The sequence below is a fragment of the Dermacentor albipictus genome, chromosome 1 (assembly GCF_038994185.2).
Source record: "Dermacentor albipictus isolate Rhodes 1998 colony chromosome 1, USDA_Dalb.pri_finalv2, whole genome shotgun sequence".
NCBI classification, from domain to species: Eukaryota; Metazoa; Arthropoda; class Arachnida; order Ixodida; family Ixodidae; genus Dermacentor; species Dermacentor albipictus.
In genome coordinates, this window is record NC_091821.1 from 197859950 (window position 1) to 197887017 (window position 27068).

The following is a 27068-nucleotide window of genomic DNA, read 5'->3' on the forward strand; positions in this document are numbered from 1 at the left end:
TCTTTTTTCTTTTTTTTTTCTGTGTCGGCGGCGCAGAAACGGCGCGCGCGGCTCGTCGTGCCGCGGGTACGCGCACACCGGCGCTCGTCCTGGGCCATTCTTGCGGTGCCCGTAATAAATGTTGTATCGTACTGCCTTCAGTTGGGGCCGCCGCGCTCTCTTCAATTTAATATCCGTATCGCTCGCCATCAGTGCCTTGCTCTCGGCTTATTGGTCGGTATAAAAACACGGGCATGGGCTCGCTGCCTGCGGACAGAATATTTCCTTTGCGCATAACCGAGGACCTTCTTTCTGGGTCTCGCTCTCAGACGTGACACCGTTCTTCGCCTCCCCGCCGCTGTGCCGCGTGAATTATGCAGCAGAGGACGAGCCATTCTTGCGACATTTCCTTTGACACAGAGCCCTTCTTTTGACCTTAGTCCGACCTTTTTTTATCTCTAGCGGCCTTCCCGCTTTACATTTCTTTCTTTAATTTTTTTGTTTTGTTTCGCTCAGTGCCTGCTGCACTCCCCGCTAACCCCATCGTCCAGCTTCGTTAGTGCTTCCTTTGTCTACGTTCTCTAAAGCATGCCGTGAAGTGACCGTGAATTGTCTGCACCCCTGTTCTTTATTAAAGTCGTCATGAGACTGGAATTTCATTCCAGAATTCTTCTGCCAGCATCAGAGCTTTGCGGCACACCCTGAAGAGGTACTGATCACTTATTTTACTTTCTCGCTGTCCTTTGCTTTCGTTATGTCCCTCTCTCGTCCTACAGGACTGCAATGACTTTGCCACAGTGAGTGTTGAAACGTGATAACAAAGACTTCCTTTGATCTCTGCTGGACGGCGCGACTAGGGGATAGTGTAATTGTAGACGACATTGCGGCGTTGATCTCATGACCGATTTCAGACTGGTAGGTTTATTGTTACTTCAAAAGATGATGCCGCCCAGTAATATAGTGTCATTCTCTGGCAGTCAGGCAAGAATTTTTAGTTGCAGCAGGGTGCGGGCTAGATTGGAACACCTTTGTTGGATGTCTAGCGCTGCAGAGATAGAAACTTGAACAAAACAGGCAGCCATTTCTGCTTAAATTAGCCTCCAACGAGCGCGTCGTTGAAATTACTTCACTCCCTCTATGTTCTACGCGGATCAAATAGCTGTCCCTCAACCATGAGATACCATGTTTTCGGAAACGACAGCTTCGTTATTTCTGCCCCACTACTGTTCGGTGTGAATTAGCTTTAAGCGAACAAATTATAGCATCTCATTCAAGTCAAGTGTAACATGACCTTCGCTACCTCGTGCCTTTGGATTTTCCGGCATTCTTGTCGCTTCTATTGACTTGTAACGCCTGATCATGTCAGTGAAGTTTAGTGCATCTCTTGACTTTTCGCAAGAGGCACACTAAACTGCTTAACTGCCATCTAGGTTCCAGCAGCGATATTCGGAAAATGGAAAGTTTCTCATGAGGTCGAGCTATATAATATCAGAGAAAAACTCATTATCTCCCACAGAAGTGTGGATAACGCATGCGCTACAAAGACACGAGGGACAACATGTCCTGAAATCATATCAAACCAAATTATGGGGTTTTACGTCTTAAAGCAGCAAACAGGCTATCAAAGATGCTATACGCAGTGGCTCCGTAATAATTTTGACCACCCGACGTTCTTTAACCTGTACTAATCGCTCGTTCGCGGGCGCGCGCGCGCGTTTGTGTGTGTGTGTGTGTGTGTGTGTGTGTGTGTGTGTGTGTGTGTGTGTGTGTGTGTGTGTGTGTGTGTGTGTGTGTGTGTGTGCGCGCGTGTGCGTGTGCGTGTGTGTGTGTGTGTGCGTGTGTGTGTGTGTGTCTGTGTGTGTGTTTGTGTGTGTGTGTGTGCGTGCGTGCGTGTGCATGCGTGCGTGTGCGTGCGTGTGCGTGCGTGTGCGTGCGTGCGTGTGTGTCTGTGCGTGCGTGCGTGCGTGCGTGCGTGCGCGCGTGCGTGCGTGCGTGCGTGCGAGCGCGCGCGCGCGCGCGCTGCGTTATCGCGAATAAAGAAAACCCCAGGGCTCGATTTTTATTAGCCAAATATTAGGAAGCCAACAATGACACGAAGGACAGCATATCGAAAAATATTTGTAGTTGTTAATTGATTAGAATTCAAATGAAAGTTAATGGAAAAACAACTGACCGCAGGTGGGATAGCAACACACGTCTTCGCAATACGCGTGTGATGTTCTTACCAAATGAGCAACCGCGGCGCCATTTTCCCATCCACTTTCAGGGGTATTTATGTTTATCTACTAGAGCTCACCCCAGGCGTGGAAGCCAGCGCCACCACTCACGGTTGTGGCAGTGCATGTAGAACATCCTATCTACCGCAGAATTCGCGTAGACGTGAACTGCTTGGGTGAAGTCAACTGGTCAGTAAACCTACACATGCTGCCTGAGGGCATAAAAGCTGCCGGATTCGAGACCCTCGCTATAGATACATACAGCCACAAAGCCACCGCGGCGGATGATAGAATGAACTAGCTTGACCATTAGAGCGCGCTGTCTGACTACAGAAGCAATTCATGATAAGTTGAGCGAAACGGTCATCGACGAGGAAGAGTATAGCAGCATAAGGAGTGACCATAAACGCATAATTTTGAAATTGGGATACACAGTTGGGAAAGAGAGCAAGGAGCGCAAAATGGCCAGTCCAAATTTGAACACTGAACAAATAACAAATATAGACACGAGAGTCAAGGAAGAACTTGGCAAATGGCCAAGCAAGGAGTGGTAATATAGTGAGCTTCTAATTGTAATAACGACAGACATACGGAAACAGAAGCAACATGTTTGTTGGAAAGGAAAAAATAAACCGAAAAGCTGGTGGAACACGGAGATACGAGGAGCGATCGCCGAACGACAGAAAGCATCTCGAGAGCACAGGCAGGCAAAAAAATGCGCACTTGCCGCAGGATGAAGTAGCCAGAAAATGGGAAATATACCGAGAGAAAAAAATCTATCATTCAACTACTGGTGCAAGCAAAGATAAAAGGTGAAAGTGAACGTTGGTTGTCAGAAACACGTGAGGAAAAGAAGGCCGCATATAGAATATTTTGGAACCACATAAAATTATTAGGCAGGAAGTCTGAAACAATAGAAGAACATATCCTAGACGAAGATGGGGACAAACTGGAAGAGGACGCGGTATTAAATTGCATCCGAAAAAATAACACCGAATATTTCCAAGGCAACGACAAGGATGTAGTTATGGAAGAAAGGGGCATGAAACAGAACCAGATGGAAAAAGAAGCTGGTACTGACAAATTTAAAGTGGAAGTGAGCCGAAGAGATAATTCCGAAGCGCACCGCAGGGCTATACGAGGTTCCCGTTAGGCGGATTAACGAACTAGGACGAAAAAGTAAGCAAGCTCTATTGAAAGCAGTAGAAAAACGTCTGAAAGATAGACGAATACCAGACCACAAAGAAGAATTAATTTAATTTATAAAGGTAAGAGGGAAAAAGAAAGAATTCACACCATAAAGCGTTGACCATTAGATCGGTAATACACAGGTTAGCAACGCAGGCAATTAAGTTAAAGCTGCAAGCATTGGCAGAAAATAATGGCATTTTGGGAGAACGTCAGAATGGCTTCCGAATAGGTAGGCGTTTGCATGATAACTTATTTGACCTTACTCAGTGTATTGAAATATCAAGAGTAGAAATGAGACCGTTATATGTGGCCTTTTTAAACATTACAGGCGCGTAAGACAACGTAGACCGTTACATTTTGTGGGATGTTTTGGAAAAAGAAGGCTTAGGCGACGATTGTCTATAGCTTTTGAGAGAGATTTACCTAGAAAATACCGTTTGCGTTGAATTGGAAGGGGTGAGGAGCGAGGAGAAAGTTGATATCAACAAGGCACTGTTTATCCGCACTGCTGTTTATTTACATGGTGAGGATAGAATGCGCGATAGAAGGAAGTAATAGCGGGTTTAATATCTCACACAAACAAGCGAGTGCAGTAGTAGAGCAGCAGCTTCCAGGTTTGTTTTATGCGGACGTCATTGTGTTGCTAGCTAACAAGCAAAGTGACATTCAACGTCTGGTTAATATCTGTGGACAGGAAGGCGAGAATTTCGGTTTGAAATTTAGCGTTTGAAAATCAGGTGTTCTGGTATTTAATGAAAACAGTGAACAGATAGTGGTAATACAGGGCCAGGAAATACCTCGGGTAAAAGAATATAGATACCTTGGTATATGGATAAACGAATGCATAGATATATGGAAACGCAGGAAACAACAATAACAGTAAAGAGGAAGAGAAATGCAGCCATAATGAAGCACAGAGCGCTATGGGGATACAATAGGTACCAGGTGCTCCAGGGTATGTGGAGAGTTGTAATGATTCCAGGACTTACACTTCTAAATGTGGTTGTTTGCTTGAAATCGGGGGTACAATTAGGACTCGATGGGAACCACAGGTCAGTGGGACGCCTCGCATTTGGCGCTCACGGGAAGGCTACAAATGAAGCTGTGCAGGGTGATATGGGTTGGACTAGTTTTGAAGTGGGGGAAGCTAACAGTAAAATTGATTATGAAGAGCCTGAGGAATATGGAAGAAAGTAAATGGACTGGCAGAGTTTTCAGGTATTTGTACAGGAAAAGCATTGATTCACATTGGAGGAAAATAACTAGGAAGCTTACCAGCAAGTATGCCACCTGTATGTGAGCAACACGGCAACAAATAACGTCAAGCGGAAAGTCAGAGAGGCTGAGATAATCTCATGGGTGGCGGCAATAGCAAAGAAACCTGCTTTGAGTAACTACTTAAGAGGAAGAAACGAAATCAGGAAAGAAACAATTTATGATAACTCAAAGGGAAGCTCATGACTTTTCGAAGCGAGAACAGGATGCCTTAGAACACGCACTTATAAAGCGAGATACAACAAGGAAGAAGAAACATGTGCTTGCTGCGGTAAAGCTAGAGAAACGATGGAGCATGTTTTATTGGAATGTGAACATATCTACCCAGCGGTCGATTTAGGCACCTCTGGTCTCCTTGAAGCCCTTGGGTTCAGCGAGAGCATGGGGAAAATAAAGATGTAAGCAATAAATATTAGTAACAGGCGATTGGAAGATTGGTGGAGGTAGGGAAATGACAAACAACGGAAGCGTACAAAAACAAAGTTCTCAATACGAGTTCAGAAATTTTGGTTATGGGAATGCGTCGTGTTTTTTTTTCTTTTTTTTTCTTCTTTAACATAAATAAGACATTAGGCAACAAAATAACAAGAGCTTGGTGGCGCAACCCAGCGCCCTGTTCCAAAGGGGACGCTCATAACATCCATCCATCCATCAATGACCATGCTAGTCCTGGCGCTGCAATAGGTCTGTAGGTTAAAGTGGCGTCATTAGGCTCAAGTTTAAAAGTGTCACGGAATCATGGTTTGACTTCTTTTAAAAAAATGACTATATTCATTATTTTTTTAAAAGGCGAATACCTACGTCGTGTCACGTTGCCATATTACACCGAGCGCAGAATTAGGCAACAAGGTAAACTGCAACAAAGAGAAAGTTGGCTCCACAATTCGGTGTCACTCAGTACCCATAGCTATCCCTTCCTGCAAGCAATCATCCTTTTTTCCACTCTCGACAAACTATATTCAAAACGAAAGAAGATGAGCGGCGGAAAGAAGGCGCTGGCAAAGCAAGTGGTTAAGAATGAAAATACGGCAGAAAACTGGGGAAGAGAGACTGACACAACGCTGCGTTGTGTCCGTCTCTGCTTGTTGTTCGGTGTCTTTCGCTTTTCAAACATTGTTTTGTCTTGCTTTAACTAGCTCAACAGCAATCTCTCCTGAAGCTAATTGTCAGAACATATAATGAATGATGTCCCAGCGCGGGCGACAGGGCTTAAATAACGTCATTCACTTCGAACCCCTTTCATTGTATAGATGTCCTCGTAGAGGTTATCGACTATACTTGACGGTCTCATCGCTGATCTAAAATACGAAGCACATTGCTAAGTTTGATGTCATAAAGATATTTCCGCAAAGGCAAGGGAGTGCTGCGGGGATCTCGTCACGCCTTCCTTTCTCATAAAAGACGGGGAGGCCTGGGGCGGTATGCCGATTAGAAACAAAATACTATTTCAGAATGATGTTACTCGGTGCACAATGTTGCCAACAGTCGGTTGAATTACTTACCGTTCACATATTTTTTAGAGATGAATGAACAAATGAGATGTGTGTGAATAAACACTGATTGAACCCTCAACCAGCGCATGGCCATCCTCTTACTTACGCGCCTCTCTCGAGCGTACGAGGTCTGTTAGAAAAGTATCCAACTTTTTTTTTGCGAACACCTGATTGAATGAAACAAGCGTGCTTGCATCAGCCGACCTTGAAGCTTCGTGCGCATGCGCGAATTTTTTCCCGCCTGCGGATAGCGTCAGTCGCTGGAACGCAGCGTTTGAGTTAGGTAGTGCGCAGTGCTCTCGTCGGTTTTTTTATAGCAAGGAAAATGGCGGAGTGACGGGACCAGCTCTACTGCATCCAATTTTGCTAGAAACTAGGCGATAGCCCGGCGGAAACCATTGGGAAGATTCAGACGGCTTTCTGTGATGATGTTATGAGCAGCACACAGATTAAGGAGTGGTTAACAACCGGTTAAAAGACATTCGCACATCGGTGGAGAGCGAGCTACGCACCGGTCGGCCATCAACATGCCGAAATGACTAGGTCATTGCCGAAGTGAACGCTGTGGTGATGCGGGATTGTCGTGAGACTATTCGAGAAATTGCGGCAGAGGTGAGGATCAGCACTTTTTCTGCACATTCCATTAGGAGCGAAGATTTCGCCATGAAGAGATAGGCGGCGAAATTCGTGCCGAAGCTGCTCACGGTGGAGCAAAAGCAACTTCGTGTTGAAGTCTCACAGGACATGCTGGATTCCACAAACAGTGACCCCGACTTCATGAACACCATAATCACTGGTGACGAGTCTTGGGTGTAGGGGTACGACCCGGAAACCAAATCCCAGTCGTCACAGTGCAAGCATTCCACGTCAGCAAGACCAAAGAAGGCCCGCCAAGTGCGCAGCGACGTCACAGTGATGCTGACTGCTTTCTTTGACTCCCGCGGTGTGGTACACCACGAGTACGCACCACAGGGCCAAACAATCACCAAAGAATACTACAGGGATGTCCTCCGTCACCTACGTGATGCTGTGCGGCGCAGGAGACCGCAGTTGTGGTCAACAGGAAATTGGCGCATCCATCACGACAATGCTCCTGCACATTCCTCGCACTTGATTCAGACTTTCTTGGCGAAAAGCCAGGCTCCTGTAGTTCAACAGGCTCCTTACTCTCCTGATATGGCCCCCTGCGTCTTCTGGCTGTTTCTCAAAATCAAGAGGCCATTGAAAGAAGCGCGATTTCAGACAAGAGAGGACATTATGGCTGCAACGACAGCTGAGCTAAACTCCCTTCCGAAAGAGGCCTTCTCGGAATGCTTCCAACAATGGCAGCACCGCTGGGAGATGTGTGTGGAGTCCAAAGGAGACTCCTTTGAAGGTGATTAGGTTTCCACCGCTCCAGTTATGCCAGTTTTTTTTTCTTCGGCCAAAGGTCGGATACTTTTCTAATAGACCTCGTATGTTACTATAGGTACGACCTCAACTGTTCTACATCCCCTTTTCTGATACGATACTGCTATATCAGTAATTGGAGTCACTTATTATTGTTTTTTTAATTGATATGCCCGTAACAGCCGACATGAACATTCAACTCTGATGTGTTGCATAACGCTAGCTGCTATGAGATGACCATTTCACAACGCGCAGTTTAAAACAACGATCTTGTGCAATGACTCGTTAAAGACTGAAAACACGAAACTTTTTCAGGGCGTCAAGCGAAAAGGAAATTTTTCTCTTGGGTGGCGGTCCTAGAGGGATCATTAAATATTTCGTTTGAAGTGTAGTCATAGAAGCGCTCTTGGCGTCCGTTGCATAATAATTGGTAGTAGTAAATTCATCTTGTTACTGAACATTTCATTTTTTTTTCTCCGTCGCGATAGTTTCCATAGACCTCTCTGGCGTGTTCTGCTGCTCTTCGACTAAGATGAGGCATTTTGTACAGAGTCCGCGTGTATCATTTCAGGCTTCGCCAAGATCGATTACCATAGGCCGCAAAGCCGGGGCTCAAAAGCTGTTCGCATTCAAGTCATCGAGACAAGATGAAATTTGGGTAATTGGAGAGTGACAGTGCAAACGGACAATATAAAGATGATGAAATATTAGAGTGCAGTTAACTGTGCTCAATAGCAAAGTATCGTATACTAATGGCAGCCTATGTAAGCTAATCAGAAGTAAAATGGCACTTACCTTTCTTATATGGCTGACTTTCTTTTAAGATATTCTTCTTGAGCACTGCGGAACGTACGCTCAGCGTTGAGCGGACGAAGCATAAAGCGGTTGGCAATCGCAGCTTTTGCCGCTCATTAGCAGCGTCGTATTTTTTGCTCTTTACTTCAGCTTCAGCGTTCAGCTCTCCGTTTATGCAGACGACATTTGCATATGGGCCTCAGGCGTGACACGTGTACAAGTCCGCGCACGACTTCAGAAAGCCTCAACAGCTGTGTCAACATATCTAAGAAGACAAGGCCTGGAGCTTTCCGCTGAGAAATGTGCACTCGTTTCTTTTACTCGGAAAGCGATGGCCCCGTATGCATTGCGGATTAATGACCAAATTATGCGATATAGACGAACGCACCGATTTCTTGGCGTCATCATTGATAGAGACTTGTCTTGGAGCCCTCACATCTCGTACATGACAAAGCGTTTGGCCGCCATTGTGGACCTTCTTGCGTTTCTCGGCGGTAAGTCATGGGGCGCAACAGTACCGTCAATGTTGCAACTATATAAAGCACTGTTTTGGGGCTTCCTGCGGTACAGCTTACCTGTACTAGGAAATACTGGCACTACGAATATCCGCAAGCCCCAAAGCGTGCAAGCCCAAGCACTCAGGACTTGTCTCGGTCTCCCCAAAACTACGTCATCGATTGCGACAGTGGCCATAGCCAGAGACGCTCCTTTGACCGTTTACATGGATACAGATGTCCTGAGAGCATACATCCCACACCTGACTCGGATTCCCTCCCACCATCTTGCTTGCTTGCCAGCAAAGAGGCCACTTTCAACTTTTGTCAAAACTATTGTAAGACATCAGTCCTACTTGCCATGAGAATTTACGCCCGCTACACGATTATCAGATCCATTGTGGTGTCTGCACCGGCCGCAAGTGCAACTGACAATTCCAGGAATCAGAAAGAAAGCTGGAGCGCCACTGCAAGCTTTGAAACAAGCAACCTTGGAGCACATTCACAACGTGCACAGATTCCGGCAACATGTGTACACAGATGGTTCAGTAAAACTGAACAGCTCTGCTGCTGCAGTCGTCATCCCTGCAACATCTGAGGAAATCAAAGTAAGAACTTCATGTGCGACCACGTCGACGGGTGCAGAACTCGCGGCGCTTCGTGTTGCACTTGATTTCATTAAGCAGAAGCCACCGCAACAATGGACAGTCTTTAGTGACTCCAAGGCAGCCCTTCAGTGTATAGGAAGCCCAATGCGCCACGGACCCAGTGAACAACTGGCCTCAGAAATTCGGCACATATATCATCAAAGCCATGAAAAGGGACATAACATAATCTTTCAGTGGCTTCCAGGACATTGTAACATCAGCGGGAATGACCACGCCGACGAAGCCGCCCGATCTGCGCATGAAAGTGGTCAACGAGTCTTCATTCCGCTTTCGCGAACAGACGCCGCGGCTGGGCTGCGATTGATGTCCCGTGACTGTACTTTGCCCCTGTGGGACTCAAATGTTTTCACCATGTGTCGGTTGCGTTCGTTGTCTCCGGACATACGGATGCACCTCCCGCCTGGGTTACCACGACGTGAACAGACCATGCTCTACCGTCTGTGGCTAGGCGTTGCCTTTACTAACTCATATGCTTTCCTCATTGGAATGGCCAACAGCCCCACGTGTGACACATGCAACATCGACGAGACGCTCGCACATATTATCTGTGTCTGCCCGCGTTATAGTGCTCAGAGACAAGTGATGTGCAGAGTACTCGACCAGTTGGACAATCGTCCACTATCAGAACTAAAAGCTTTAGGTCAATGCTCCGAAAAAACATCCGCCTTGAAGGCCTTACTCGCGTTATTAAGGTTCCTGCGGTCTACGGGGCTTCACGACAGACTATAAGAATGCCGCCCCCTACCGCTCTTTACTGTACGCGCTTTGTTCGTGCTTGTCTCTCTTTCTTTCTATCTCCCTCTTCCGCTCTGTTTCTCTTTTTATCCCCTTTAACCTTTCCCCCTGCGCAGGGGAGCCAACCGGAACTACCTCTGGTTAACCTCCCTGCCTTTCTTTGCATTATCTTATCTCTCTCTCTCTCTTGCTCTTTACTGGATGAGTTTGTCTTACTACCCTCAACGTTTTTCTGCTCGCTTGATGCTCCCTTTAAACAGACTGCTAGCACCAAAGTCAATACTGGGGCCCTATAACGTAAAACTATTCCAATATGTTTTTATTCCAATCTCGTGGCGTCAAATTTACGTAACCGCCGACGTAAGCATCGGGCGGTCACCCACAGCGTTGTCTGAAGATACCAACCAAACGCTCTCCTCCTTCATAGGACGTCACTTTTGTTTGCTTGAAAAACGAATAACATTGCCTACACTGAGCGGCTTGTCTTATCTAATTGGCTGACAAGAAGCGAGGAGCAGGCTCAATTAGAGAGGGATTCGACGGGGCCGAGCCACTGCACTGAAAATCGATAACCAGATCAAGAGAGTGGCACCGGCGTCTACGATTGGTCCACTTTCTCTTAGCTTGCGGTGGCTAGTCGAAAATCGCGGCGGCATGCAACGGTGGCTTAAGAATGACGCTGAAACAGATTCTCACCAAAGAAGAGTTAGCAGAATGAGGTCGTAAACGTGCCGAAAGTGCTCGAAAATGTTTCACGGCCACGCAAGAAGTTTCATAATATGCAAATAAACCCATGCTTTCCGGCTGGTGCGAATGGCCAGTGCCTGAGCGATCGGCGGCAGCCATCGCGGCTGTGCTGGAGCTGAAACTCACCCCCATCACCCCAGAAATTTTTTATATCCTCAACTTCCCGTCTACAATCGAGAGGAGGGGGAGGGGGGGGGGCAGAAGACGTATGGGTCCCAAGTGCCAGACGGTCTAGCTACCCAACTGCTTCTATGCTCCCAAAGCTGCTCAGCATGTCATAATGGTCGCCGTAGAGGGAAGCTCCGGATTCATTTTTCACCACCTGCAGTTATTGAACGTGCAATCCAAAGCGCACTACACGAGCGTATTTTTTCATTTTAATTTCGCCTCCATCGGAATGTGTCCGTTGCGGACGGCAATCGAACTGGCGATTTCATGTTTAGAAGCAGAGCGCCATAGAGACTGAGCCAATACGGCACTTAGAGGTATTCTTCCGACGAGCAAGTACACAGCTCAGTGGAATTTGAATACCCGTCATTTGCGCTATCCTTCAGAGGTTCACAGAGCCCACTGTACTTGTAAAGTGGCCCAGGGCTGTTATAAACTTGGAAGTCAACGTCACCATTTTATGCGAAGCATATTAACGTAGGTTTCGGGCCTTCGCGCGACGCCCGGCGGTGGCCACCATTGACCCTGAAGTGGGGTCACGTGAAATGACGTGACGTGATGACGTCACACAGGCTGCAGATGGGGCCTCATATCGCGCCGTCGGTCGCCTCCCGGCGGTGGCCACCATTGACCTTCAAGTGACCTTCAAGTAGGTCACGTGACATGACGTCACGTGATGACGTCACACCGGCTGCAGATAGGGCCTCATATCGCGCCGTCGGTCGCCTCCCGGCGGTGGCCACCATTGACCTTCAAGTGACCTTCAAGTAGGTCACGTGACATGACGTCACGTGATGACGTCACACCGGCTGCAGATGGGGCCTCATATCGCGCCGTCGGACGTCGCCCGGCGGAGGCCTCCACGCTTTGGTTCGCGCCGTCGCGCGCGACGCGGCGGCGGCGCCACCATCGCTGCATCACGTGATATGTGATGTCACGCCAGGGATGAAGCGGCGCGCGCCCGCCGTCGCGTCAGTCTCTGTGCCCGCAACCACGCCAGCGTCTTTGCGCCGATTGTGTATGCGGTCAAGATGCCTCCAAACGCTAAGAATACGCAAAGGTTAAGCCCAGTGGATGCGAAGCATCCACTGGGCTTAACCTTGATAAGCCTCCAATTTTTTTATTCAAATTTTAAAAAAATACATATTACCGAAATATTGTGCAACATCCTAGCAATGTACTAAATACATATTCTGCGGACATGCAAAACACAGCATCGTTTAATATTTGCAAATCTTACAGCGCGATAGAAAATAATTTGATCGATGGTTTTTGAACGCACAGGGAAATACTGATTTCAACGTCCTTCCACAGACCACGTAATCTACATGCAGGTTGAAGAGTACCCTTTCCCTCTCGGTTGCATTTGTTTTCTTGCACTTTGACCAGACTTGAAAACATAGACTGCGATACCAGTTACCGCCGTATATGGCCACGTAGCAGTTCATTAAACGAGGGGAGGAAAACGTGTACGGCAACTACGTAGACTTCATTTTTTATTAACAATGCAGAAGGCCGACAAGGTTGTGATAGATCACCTGATTTTCAGCTCCGACTGCTACAATTAATTACCTATGCCTCAAACTTTCGCGTATGTCAGGGACACGTGATTGTTTTCTTTTTTTTTACAACCCACTAATATTAAATGCAATTTAAAAACACCACCCCCCCCCCCCCATCGATCGGTTGTGTACATTAAGTCCTAAACCACCAATGACGCAAAATATTTGAGCAAGATATTATGCCTAATATACTCTTTATTATAAAGTTCTCGCCCATTCACAAACTCAACATGAGCCGTTCACGCACACTATGTCGAGTTCTTTGATTTGATCCCTTATGGCACCGACGTACCCTTTGTGAAACGTTTTTGTATTTATTTATCAATAATATCTGTGCTCAAAGAGATTTCGCCTGCAAGCGGTACCAGCTACTCTTCAGACCTGATAAATGTGCATAAACGATATTACAAGTAAAGATTACCGTAACATCAAATATACGGCCACATCAATTATAGAGTACACACACACACGTAAACAATCATAAGTGTACTTCACAGAAAAAAAGTACTGCGTTATACCGAATATACCCCATTATATAGCGCTGTACAGAGGTGGAAAATTCAGTAAGAGGGGCATATAAATGTTGTTGTGATGTTGGTGTAATAAGTACGGCGCCCCACCAAGCATACTACTGCAGATGGAACTGATGAGAAAATGAGATGGTACGCACAGTGCACGTCACATGCACACAACATTCACAAAACACACCCCATCACGCAACGTGCGATAATTAAAGTATCTCATAGAATCCGTTGTTTCCCAGAAGCGTAAAAGTGCCTTCGTTGCACGGGACGCACAAGTAGCGCTATAGTGTATGGGCTAAATTCACGCCGTAGCGCAATGCATGATAGTCTTCAATGTATGTTCAACACGGGCATTAAGGCAGTTCTTTCCTTCGCCCATTCTTTCTTTAACGTTGGTGATGGGTAATCAGTGAACCTCTAGGGCAAACTGGAGGCTAAAACGGCCTCCTTTCACAGGGACACTTACCCAGTATAGTACTTCGGTTATAAAAAAAAATAAACGGAGGTGGCTATTTCCCACCCATATATCGTCGCTTCGATTCTCCAAAACCGGCAGAATGAAAGCAACAGGATGCGGAAGTGCGAGGAGGAGACAATGTGGGGAAATAACTTTTTTATACGCGATGAGTGGTAACTAGCTGTTCTAAACAATAATGTAGCCGCTGATTCTTAGTACAGCACGAGCATCATCGTAGCTAGCTTTAGCTGCCTGCAAAGTCGCAGTTTAAAGGCGAAGCATTGATAACAATAACAACGTATTAGCTAAACCAAGTAAGGTTCGTAGTTTTATTGGCCATATGAATTGCAGTAAACATTGGCTTACCAATTAAATTAACAATCGGGGTGTCACGTGCGCACAGGCAAACATTAAGAGATTTAACTCAATGACCACGAACACTAGCGGTCACAACGCTGGCGTGATGAAGAGCGCCGGCAGCAGGGAGGGAAGGCTTCGTGCTGTCTCTTGCATCACCACGTTTCTGAAACTTGACCTTACGCGATCTACAACACTAGGCGCTCGGGAACACAGCGCGCATGAAGCCATCAGCTATCTCAGCTCACTCTGCGCCACTGCACCCGCCGCAGAACATATCTCCAAGACACGGTGCATGGGCCGCATATGCGCTCAGCCGCGCCGACATCCATGCGCAGTCACGGCGACGTTAGAGTAAGGATGTGCTCACCGCCCCCCCCCTAGCGCGCGCTTGATCACGTGAGCTAAACATAGAGCACGCGGGAAGACGCCTCAGGTCAGCACCCACCTCGACGCAACTTCGCACGCTTTCCCTCGCACCCTCAGCATACGGTGTGCGGCGCGCGATGGTATATTATCGCAGTTGGACGTTATAAGGTGCATCACGGCGACGGCGACAGTAAAATTTTATCTTGAGTGTCCATATAATTGATATCGCAATAAAACCACGATAATATCGCAATAGGGCAGACCATATATGGGACACCCTATTTAGGCTGAAACCTTGTCCACGACGCAGTTTGAGTATATACCGCGTCTCCGAGCTAATATTGACCAAGCTGTTCAACGAAAAGAAGATTGAGGAGCCGTTACACCCTGTGAAGGTGGTTGACCAGCGAAGCTGCTATGGTGGTATAAATTATGTTTGCATAGAGTTTTGGTGGTATGTAACTCTTCAGGCATACGGATGACGCGTGGGCTTCCCATAGCGAACGGTGGAATGAAATGCTACCAAAATTCTCCTTGGTCGCCTTATCAGGCGCACACTACGTTCCGCACTACGTCATAAATACCCATAACTATCACTGATGGGCTTTTACGACGCCGCTCTAACGACGCAGGTGTTGTCGACACAGCTGCAACGGAGCACCGTCTATACGCAGGTGGCCGTTAAACCGAGCCTCGGCGCGAGTGACTACAAGCGTTGACCGGGGCGCAGTCCAGAGAAATGCGCGAAAGAAAACACGTTTGCATGTAATTTTCGATTGCGCATACTTCCTAGTTAATTAGCTTAATGAAACTTGGAAGGACTAGAATTTTATTCTAGCGGACAAACATGGGGTTGCCCGTTTCTGTCCCGTAGAAGCCCATGTATTGAAAGCACAGGGGAATTTCACAATATTTAAAACTTCACTCTGAACTACTTAATCAAGAAAAGTAAATGAAACTCGTCGTAATGTTAGAGTGGTCTTAGCGGCTAATTGTAATATAATTTTGTTCCGCGATAGTTTCCATAAAACAAGAGTTAAAGAGACATACAACCACTCAGAACATGAATCGAGATAACCCCGCTGATGGAATGATTCCCTATCGTAGTGGCTAAAACGAGCCATGCTTTTCTCATCAAACGTGGATTTGTATTTTTAATTCATCACTAAAAGTCGCAAAAAAATGACCTTTGGCGCCCCACGCGGCAAAAACATGAAGCTGCATAAAAGGTCCACCACGTGACCTTCTACAAGGGTACGTGGTTCCTGGTCTTTTTATTAGTATTTAAATGCCGTATACTTTTTATTATTATAAGCTTTTCCTTGCATACATTGTGCAGGTAAGCCTTCGTTTGTAGTGAGCAGAAAAGTAGCGCTGCCTCCGCCTTCGTTTTCGATGAGTTGGCTTGGCTCGTTTGTCGACAGAACAACGACGACGGGGACCAGCCAGCCATGACGTAGGCGTGTACTTGGGGAAAAATGCGGTACAAATATAAGAATGTCTGTACAACAACGCGAACTTATTGCACCAGCTTTTCATTTTCAAAATTGGTCGAAAAGGTCGAAGCGTAGGTTGTTAAAGGGACACTAAAGCGAAACAATAAATCAGTTTAGACTAATGAAGCATTGTTTGAGAACCCTGCAGGCAGTCCTTTCAAAAAAGTACTTTGATTATTAGACGAGAAAATGAAGGTCCAAGTATCAGTATTTAAATTTCGCGCCGAAACCCAAGCGCCGGTACGTCGGCGTGACGTCAGGGATTCCAAAGTATGTTTTCGCATTTAGGCCACGTTGGCTGAATAAAGCTTCCCGAAACTTGCCATGTTTAATATTTGGTTCCTTTAGAACACAATGTAGTCAATCTGTACCGTTATATATAATTAGTAGGCCCTAGAAGATGCCACCAAAATCCAAGACGTCACAGCCCCCAGATGCGGGAACTTAAGTAGGCGTCGCCACCCGTATTTCGTCCTTGCGCTTCTTCTGGCTTACCAAACGTCTTATCGTGGTAAGAGTGGTGTTTTTGGTGTTGTAGAACGGTAATTTACTGATGCAGAAGAAATCATTTTTCCCCTTAATGTCTTTTTAACTAGTTACACTTGCTCCTGTCAAAGCAGAACGATGGGCCGCTTTCACAATTTGCCAGGTGGGCTATCAACATCGCTCTCACTTCTCAGCGTTGCTGGAGTAGGGACTCTTACTTTTTACAGGCTGCTCAGATCGAAAAATTCTGCTTACGCAATATCCACGCGCTTTTGTAAGTAACCGCTGCAGATGTAAACCGTATACCGAGGGTGAGCTTTGCGCTGCGCCATAAAAAACTAAGTCCTTAAAAGTCGGTTGTCACTCGCTTTAAAGCCGTTTTCTGTAACCATACTCTCTCCGTAGATGCCCATGTATTGATAGCAGACAGGAATTTTGTAACGTTTATACTTCACTGTGAATTAACTAATATGACAAGTAAATGAAAGTCGGCGCTATGATAGAGTCGTCTTGGCGGCCAATTTCAGTAGGATTTTTTTTTCCAAGATAACTACATTAGATTGAGAGCGATAGAGCATTCGCAAGAAAGTTTGCTTCACCGCAAGGCCCCTTCTGTTCGCGCCACGATACTATCGGAGCGTAGCTATAGACAACTTCGCTGTAAAAAAAAGATTACAAAAACACGGTAAAATATACACAGATACAATTAAAACACCTACGGCGTTTGGTCGTTCGAGCTCTGACGACCGTACATGGTGACTCAATCATGGCCAGCCGCTTTCTCTAATAATATGTCTAGCATCAGGATTCACTAAAATTTGATCATACGAACATTTATAGTGTAAGAGCTTTTTGCGAATGCCGGCGTAGATCTTGCAGCCTCCGTCCAGCGCAAAAATGAGACAAGAGCGCATTTCGAAGGTACTTTCATACGTTTCTACAACCAATTCGTACAGTTGTCAACCACTTCAGTGTGATTGCTTCTTCATCTTTTGTTGTTGTTCCGGATAATCTACTAATGTTGTTCCGGATAATCTACTAACATCGTACGTTTGTTTTTTAAAGCCAGCATAAGTTCTTTTTTCTCATTTCATTCATTCTATTTCTTTTTCTTGCTCTGAAGAATTTATTTGACTTTCGAACGGTAGGCTTTTCAATATCCAAATTCTTTTTGCGGTCGCAACCTATAAAACAAGTCTTATACTGCTACAACAGTCACGACATATAGTTCGGGAGGTAGGGCGAAGTAACAGAAAAGAAAATATCGCACCATACCGCGCATGGCATTTTACACCATTTCACCTTACCCTCAACGATTCCGAGGCAGCATTACTAAGCATGAATTTGATCAGCGTGAGCAAAAGTGATAATTTCTTTCGATAGAGGTGCATGAAGTAAATGCATATATGACACACCTTGGCCACAAAAGCTTGTTCTCATAGGCCCCAAGCATTTGTGAATTAGAGGGCGTGGTTCACGATAAAAACAAGGCCTGTCTCATTCCTGTTTTCAAAATGGTGCACACGACATGCTTCCAGTTATTCTGTCGAAACAGCAACACATGCGCTACATCTGGGCAATGTGTTCAGTGTGTTTCCGCCCTTGAAGAGCCAAAGCTAATATCTGTTCCCTGATGGAATAAAAAGACATTTTCATCACACGACAATAACGCGACAGAGAAAAACACCATGACGAATTGCGCATACTACACAGCGGGCCATTGTCGCTACGAAAAAAGTTTGGCTGCAAGAAATTTCTGGGACAGTGCCTTAAACTGCGCTAAAGTTCCGCTCGGTTGGCACCTTCAGAACCATATTCGTCCTGTACTTTCCCTTTATGGCAACACTCACCACCTTGATGTATTGCAACAACATACAAACACTGATAATCACGTACAACAGCACAGTGAGAAATATGAGGCCATCAATTCATTCAAGTAGCATGTGCAAGAGACGCATTCCCACAAAAATCAGAATTTGGTACTACATGGAATTGCATTCCGAACTGTGTACAAAATGCGCAGCTACCCAACGCTCGAAAACGTCGATACTGCAGTTGACAGCCACGTTAGGCCATCGCTTCGATATCATATCAAAATTTGTTAAATAAAAAATGAAGAAAAAAAGAGCCACTTTTTTTCTCGAAATCAATCCATGCTTCTTCTTCTCCGTTTCCATGGTGTCTCGGGATTGAGATTGTCGCCGTCATTGACGCACTTAGAGGAAGACCGATGAACAAATGTGGAAAGCCTGAGCTTGAATGCTTTGTAGCATAAATAGGCCTGCTGTATTTGCGTCAGTACTGTCAAGCTGTGCCGTAGAAAGCAAAGAAAGAAAAAAAATGCCCTCTCTCTCTCTCTCTCTCTCTCTCTCTCTCTCTATATATATATATATATATATATATATATATATATATATATATATATATATATATATATATATAATGTTCATGGATATTCCTCAGCTCCTTCCTCCAAAGATCTGCAAAAAGTGCCAGATACCTGTCAATCGCTTTTTCATGTACTGCTCAAGTGGTCCTATGCTGTGACGGGGGCTAGTTGCCCTTTGTTACGCCTTAACCAGCGCTTCTAGCCAAGACGAAATAGCTTCATGAGGGGTCTCTATCAATTATTACGCCTATACCACTGTGTGACGTAACATACAACAGTGTTTGTCCATTGATTATTGCATGTCACGGGCTTGCGCGCAAACACCACCAGTGCAAATTTCTCAGATGAAATTTCGAAGACTTCTCATCAGACGTAAAGTGTTCCGAGTCGCAGCTTCTTGGAGCCTCGCGTGCATTTGCAACAGTGTTTGTCTGGACACCCAAACACAAATATTATCTACGTACATCATATTTTAACTGCACTTGGAATGTGATCAAAGATAATCAAAATCCATACTACAGTTGAAGTGGTAAGAGTACACTTAAGGCACCTTGCCTGGGCTCCTCGCCACCATCTAACCTATGTACCTGCGGAGAGGCCACGTACCTCGCTGTGGCGAACGGTATCCGCGCATCCCGAGTCATTACCATCCTGCTTAATGCCCACAGCGAGACCTTAGACTTCCGCTTGGTGCCTCATTCAGCCCCAGATCAACCTCATAATCCTGGGGTCCGGGGAAAAAAAGCGGATTTGTCATCGCTAGCTCTTAAGCAGCTTATCCTACTTCTCTTGCATGAGAAGTACTAAGAATACACGCACGTATACATCGACGGTTCTATCCTGCCGAGCAGTTATACCGTAAATGCCGTTATCCCAGCAACAGTTACCACCATCAAGTTCAAAATATCTCGCTTGACAATATCGACGGCAGCACAACTTGCGCCCCTTCGCGCCGCACTGCGTTTTATTGATGGTTAACCGTTACACAGGTGTTGGATTTTCTCTGCCTCGAAGACGGCACTGCAGTGTTTACTGTCAGCCTTGCGGTACGGTCCGCGCGAACAGCTGGTGTTTGACATTACAAAGCACCATGGACTTGGCTGAGAAAGGACATCAAGTAATTCTTCGGTGACTACCAAGTGAGTGTCACATTATCGGCAATGAACATGTAGATGAAGCTGGTCGTTTATCCCACGCAGAAGACCATCATCTATCAATCGCGCTTTCTAAAATAGACGCTGCTAGAAAGCTTCGCATATTTTCACGCCACTGCACCATATCTGGATGGAATGGACCGTAGTTCAGACATGGCCGACTATATTCGTTCGATTCTATCTTAAGCCTTTGGTTTCTATCAGGACTGCCCCAAAGACATGCGAATATTTTGTGTAGGTTGGACGTGGCTTTCACCAATGCTTAAGGGCACAGGATGACAGACACCGCCACCCGTGAACACTGCGGTGACGAGGAAATCATACGTCGTATTCTGTGCCAGTGCCCAAAGTACCGCGTTCAAAGGCGATCTCTCCGCCATGCTCAACGAGTCGGACGACCGGCCGCTGTCGAAAACAGAATGCTACACCATCGACAAAACGCATCGTCACAACAGACAGCCGTTCAGGCATTACTACGCTTTTTGCGATCCACCAGCTTGTATAAATGCCTATAATAGAAACGATCTTCTTGAAGGTTTTTCTTATTTTTTTATCTCTCGCTCTCTTCCTCCTTTATTTCCAATACATTTTCTTCTACCCAACGTAAAGGAACAATCAGGAAAGTTTCAGCCAGTTAATTTTCCAGCCTTATCTCTATTTCTATCTGTCGTTTTTTTTTTTCTCTCCGTTAGGATGCAGACGAAGATTTTGGTGTTAGATTAAGTGTTCAAAGATCACTATAGAGAGTATTCATGTTTTATTATATTAAAAAAAATTATAACACCTATACTTTTGCGCGAAAAGCGCTCATGGTGACCGTGTCACGTTGCAGCTGTTGGTATTGGTGGAAAAAGCGTCGCGAGATAACGACATTAAAATATGTTGTAAATTAACAATGTGAGTTGATTTGAATTGATAAGGTGGAAGCTTGGGCGAGTTCGTGGTTCAATAACGGCATATGTGCACAGCGCAAAAGACGAGGACTGAAGGAAGAACACATTTTCTGCGCCGTAAAAATTATCAGTGCTCTGTAGGCGTGTGAATGCTCATGCCGCACGAGGATATGTTTGCACTACTAACCATACGAAGTGGTTTGGAGCATGCGCCCTGTGTGTCGTTTACAAGATTCCCCTGACCTGCGGAAAGAACTACATTGACGAAACAGGCAGATGTTTAAATGATCGTTTGAAAGAGCATTTTTATAACGTGTACACTGCCGCGCAAGGTCATCTTGGCATTCACTGCAGAGATTGCCCTAGTGACCCTGAATTTGAAAACTGCGTCGTAATCTCCGAACACCGAGAACAGCTCACACGTGAAATCATAGAGGCTGACAAGATACAGTGGCTGGGCGACCTTTGCATCAGTATATGCCGTCTATTGCCCTCACCAAAAACGAAATCAAGTATCTAGCTGTGATGCAAAAGGGGTTCATGTGTGACATAATGCAAAAGTTGGTTTTCATTACTTTTGCTGATGTTTACAGTTCTGGCGATTTCGCAAATAAAGATCAATTGAAGTCAGCGTCTGTGTTGTGTTCTCCTTCAGTCGTCGTCTTTTCCGCTGTGCACACATGTCGACATTGAATTGCTGACACGCTTTCAAGTGAGTTCATCTGTGAAATGAATGTGTGAGAAACACAGCTCCTATAGACTGCAGCATCGCCTGGAGCGTAATCCGCAGCTCTTAAATTAAATATTGTACCATATTCGGATGCATGTTTGTGGGCATGAAATGTTTGTTATCGACAGGCTTGGGCTTGCTTGCATTGAAACTGTTCACGCGCATAAACAGATTTTTTAAAGTGAATCACGCGGACTCTGAAAACTCAGATTGTGCTAAGTGGCAGCGAACAGCGTAATGCTAAAACTAACTTTCAAGCTGGGAGGAATGAAGCACAGTTTGTCTGCCACCCCATCTCTACTACGGTGACCGGTCATAAACCAGGCAGACCGTGCGAATTCAGCACATACAGGAAAATAGGATACGTGCATTTATAACTGGTGCCATAATAAAATACTCCATTTCCTAAAACACGTTACAATATTTAAGGAAATATATTCATAGAATATATGCAAACTATCGCTCAATAGTCAAGAAGGCAGATATCCTTCCCTAAATAGTAGGGACGTGCGAACACTTGAATACAGTCGACTTCCATTAATTTGACCTACATGGGACCAACGAAATTGATCGAATTATCCGGCGGGTCCAATTAAACGAGAGGCAGAAAAAACGCGAAGGCAACCTGCTGATTCATTTGGCAGTATTTGCCCTGTTCCAACACGCCCGGAATCAAACGTGTGCCCAGTTTCTATGTCTTCAAAGTAGAAAACCAACGTAGGAATGACATTAAAGCTACAAAACAAAGTACAACTCTAACGCGTACCCGCTTTTTTAGCAAGAAAAATCGTTGCACAATGACGGCCGGTTTACTAAAGTCAGCTTCGTCACATAGCTTTCAAAGTTAGTTCCGCCGCAGGACAATATTGTGATGCGGCAAAGCATACAATTGTAGCGAAGGCGGCTTTGGTTTTTTGTGGATTGGCTCCGCGCAGACAATTCTCGGCCCAATTTTCTTTAAAAAAGGATAGGCGCGCGCTAGAATCAAGCAGATACCGTAATCAGACATTGTGAGCTTTGGTGAGTGTTTGAAGATCTCCCTAGGGCCGGCCGAAAATAAGCATTCTCGATGAGAGATGACGTGTGTTCAATGCATAAACTGTCCCCAGGCGCTGCCCCCAAAGGGGTCGCTATCGGGGTCGCTATCGGGGTCGCTATCGGGGCCAGGCGCGTGCGCGCTGACTGGTGAAGCCCGAATTAGCCGGCGACGGCCAAGTTTAAGATGCAAATAACGAAAGTATTGGCCCATAGAAATGCGTGGGCGTCGGCCGCCCTTACAAACATTTTTGTAGAAAGTCTAAAGACAGTCTATAGAAGTCTGTAAACTGTCTATAGACTTTCTACAAAAATTTTTTTAAGGGCGGGACCTTCGGTCGGCATCGAATTGGCAAAAAAGAATTAATTTACCGCAGTCAAATTAAGGAAATTTTACTTCAATACGAATCTGAATCGAATAATCAACATCTGAATAACTCAATTGGCGAATCGAATATCTGCTATTCGGTTTTTTGAATATCTGGTATATTCCAATTAAGACCCGGCCGAGGTCGGTACCTTGACCCACGCAGCCGTTCACGGCGCACGGTCTCCGTCGGTGCAAGGTTTATCCAGGTCGACAGAACCGAGCGAAACAATTCTCACACGCGACGGGGACAGAGGGAATGGCCAGAAAACCAGCGCGTATGGAAAACGCACAAGCATGCACGAAGATCAAACCAATTACGAACCAAAAGGCACGCAGATCGCATACCAGATTCCCGTGTTCACACACGCACATTCATGCACGAAGTGCGGCCTTGCGCGCGTGAATGTGGGACTCTGGGAATCTACACGCTGGGACACACGTTAAAGTTGCCGGCTGGTCCAGCTGGTCGCCCGCAGACCCGATACGGCACTTCAACGGCCGTAAAACGCGTACACCTAAGCGTAAGAACATAATGGCGACAAGCTTTTCGCGGTGGCTTGCAACCCGTTATCACGTCGCCCAGTGGCGAATTTTGTTCACAGGCACATAGCCTGTGAACATACTCAGCATTGCTTTGTCGGTTGTCAGCGACTTATGTTACGGTTTGGTTGGTTTGGTGTCGAATCAATGCAGATCTTTTTGCAGTGGCTACACAACACCCGAAAAGTCGACAAACAGCTTCGGCACTGAAAGCGAGTGTGCGGGATGGCCCCAAAATTATTCACGGCCGCAATCTTTGCGACACACCACCCGGTGGCTACTCGTTCCAGACACCATTCGTAAATGCACATCGCTGTCTTCTCGTATCTTCGATCAACACTTCACAAGGCTAGCTTTGTATTTACACGTCGGACGCGAAAATGTCATGTGATTAGTGCGATGACCATCCTGCTACAGACGCATTTGCGCAGACCGCGGGACGACGCACACGGGGTGGGGCCCATCGCGCGAGCTTGCAGGGGCCCTCCTGATTTCATAACCTTCCACAGTTACCAAATGACACCGAACCCTACAGTGAAAAGGTGCCTGCCCTTTACCGTTGACGTCTACCACGATCGACTCACCCATGTTGTTCTATACGATCGCATGGAGCGGGGAGGTCTAGGCACGTACTGTGCGGTCCTCCTTTTGCTTGTCGCGCAGATTGGCTCTAACCAGCTGACGATAACCCACAGAACGCACTTGCGATAAAGATGGGAAAACCTTTCTGTTTCCTGGGGAAAAATTGGCAAACAAAACTTCCTATGTAATAGAATATAGCCTGAATCACAGTATGCTCAATCATAAAGCTAACAATGTTGATACAGCATAACTTGAAATTTTGTTCAGCTTCATAGGTACAAAAAAATACTTTATTGTTTTCAACAGAAACTATACTGACTCAAAAAAAATTTGGAGAACTATATAATTAACTGAGCTTTAATCAGCGCTGGCGCTGGTTTGGTATTCTCTTAAGAGAGGGCCATCCTGTACATATTAATTCCAAGGTTACTGATAGCCAGCAAAATTCTTGTTACGCAAAAAAGGAGACTCCCGAGCGTGTGCAGCACCTAATCTGTATTTTTTTTTATTTTGAAAAATTTGTAAGCATTACATTTCGTGTTAATTTTTCTTGCATTAAATTCTATATTCGGCTTTGTTCTTTTTTCTTAATTATATTCGATATTCGATTAAAAATCCAGAATTCGTCATTCTCACGCGCCTACTAAATAGTCTTCCTCCTCATTAGGATATAATTCATCGCTTTTATAACGCTCGCACCACAGTGATATCGACTTCCGGCAGCGAAAACGCCGACTCGGTGCTTGTTAGAAGGTTGGCGCTGTTAGATGGGCGAAAGGTGTGGCTTGAGAGGGGCACAGTGGACGACTTAAGAAGTCAAGGCCGTGGAGGATCGATTGGGGCTATTTCATATGCAACATCGGTTACTTGTCGAAAGACATGCAAGTGCTGCTTCAGGAATTTGTGACACTTATGATCACCTATGAAACTGAGCTCAACAGGAGATTTTTTCGTAACGGCGCGCCGGTGACCAGCTGACATCCGGCGACATCCCTGCTGGTCAAGTCGTCCTTGTGAGCCTCAATCCAGACGCGTGCTGTGCCCTCGAAGAAGCGAACGACATTCGCGGGCATCACTGTCGAAGCCCACCGAATGTACCACCGAATGTCATCACGCGTTCATACGCGCCAGGCCAGTCGCCGATGGCGTCGATGGCATCGGTGCCGTTGAAGGAGCCAAGGTCGTGCGACTAGGTTGCCAACGTGGCGCTTGAAGAAGCAGCATCCCCGTTCGTCGCCATGGCGGAATGGCCTAAGACCCGTTCGCTGCTGTTGCAGCTTGGAAGACGAAGAGACGCGATACTTGGAGTAGGCCAAGAGAAAAGACTTTTACACTATTTATAACGTATAGCAGATAAATAGCATCAATAGCAGAAAATATAGCTGCTAATAGCGGCCAAATAGCCTTCGAAGCCCACAAGACCAAACACGTCTACTGGTGATGACTCTCTCTTCTAACAATGGGCCAGTGTGGGTTTAATTTCCCTTCCCACGCAGGCTTGCCGGTCCATCGTTATGCGGAGCAAGGCGGGGCAGCAGGTGGCGTCTCCCGTGTCGTATTCCTTCTCGTAGTAAACAAAGTGTCCCTGAACGTTGACGCCCCTTCACCCTTTCACGTAGAGAAAAGCACCTCCAAGTCATTAGCGGTGCGCGCTGGGTAGGTCCTTCACCCCATCTTGCGTAAGAGCTGGGCACCAGAAGCATGCGGGGAAGCTCAATTCACCGCGATGAACGTTAGAAGTTGTGTGGCACTACACTGCGCAGTTCTGTTTTGCGCCGAAGACAGCCCATCCACCAAAATGTTACGGGAAGAGAGATAAATGAAAATGCATTTACGAACTATTTATAAAGTACTGCTCAATAGTCAATATGGTGGATAGTTCGCCTTAGAGAGATCGTGCCGTAGTTGTTTTCCTCACAATGAATTACGCCGTGGTTTTCGTAATGCTCACAGCACCGTGACAACATGCTTCTTTTTCATGTTCCGTTCGCTTTTTCAAAAGAAAGCAGTACTATCATTGTAAAGAAGAAGTCAAGCCATTGAAGATTAAGGATGTCTTCGTTCCATTATGTATCGATTAACACACTAGCATCACTGTTTCCTAAGTACAAATCGCCAATAAGCTGCAGAAATGAAAATAAATATACAAACAGCAGCGCTCAAGATAATTTCGCCTTTGTGTACTTGTGAACTGTAACGTGTCTCTAGTGCCTGTTATTGCAACATCAATTATATGAACACTCCAGGCGGATTTCCGCCGTCATCGTCGTTACCGCCGTCGATATGATGTTCCGTCAGAAAGTACAAGTGTGATAACACCGCGGCCGCGTGACGTATGCTGGGAATGCGAGCGAACGCTTGCGACGGTGAGCCTAGGAGTATGGGCGCTTGGTGCGGTTGTGTCTTCTCAAGCTGGAACCGCATGGCGCGTTTTTCGCGAGCGAAATATACACCACAGTATAACTTTCCACGGCTCGTTTCGAAGGCAACACCGCATTCACTAGAGGCGCGTTTGCACCGCTTGGAAGCATCGAACTCGTGGCTGAGTGGTAGCGTCTCCGTCTCACACTCCGGAGACCCTGGTTCGATTCCCACCGGGCCAATCTTGGAAGTTGCTTTTTATTTATGAAGCGCCTGCCGTGATTTATCGCTCACGGTCAACGCCGCAAACGCCGACACCGACGCCGACACCCGACGCCGACGACACCGGCTTTTCTGCGACACGAGCTCCTTAACGCTATCGCGTTAAAACGCGACGGGCGGCAAACGCCCGCGTTGCCGCCGACGCGCGAGCACCCGTACGAAGAAAAAGGAGCGGCGCTTTCGCGCCGCGTTTTCCGGGTTGCCAGACAACATCACTCTCAACCACATGTATTGTCTCTGTTACCGCATATATAATATGCCCTTAAACTTACAGAACACTACAATAAAAATAATCTGAGTGTAACTAGACAGCGACATATCTTTGCGAGGT

At 46.1% G+C, this 27068-nt stretch overlaps 1 long non-coding RNA gene across 4 annotated transcripts in view; it reads right to left on the reverse strand.

Moving 5' to 3' along the window:
- Positions 1 to 27068, reverse strand: part of LOC135903160 (uncharacterized) — a 313803-nt gene that overhangs the window by 155978 nt on the left and 130757 nt on the right. Inside the window, exon 5 of one of the 4 annotated variants that reach the window (XR_010564742.2) lies at positions 5001 to 5024. The exons of the other annotated variants lie outside the window; for them this stretch is intronic. This is a non-coding gene — a long non-coding RNA (uncharacterized lncRNA). Of the gene's footprint in view, positions 1 to 5000; positions 5025 to 27068 lie in introns of those variants that run through there. 4 annotated transcript variants of the gene reach the window in all.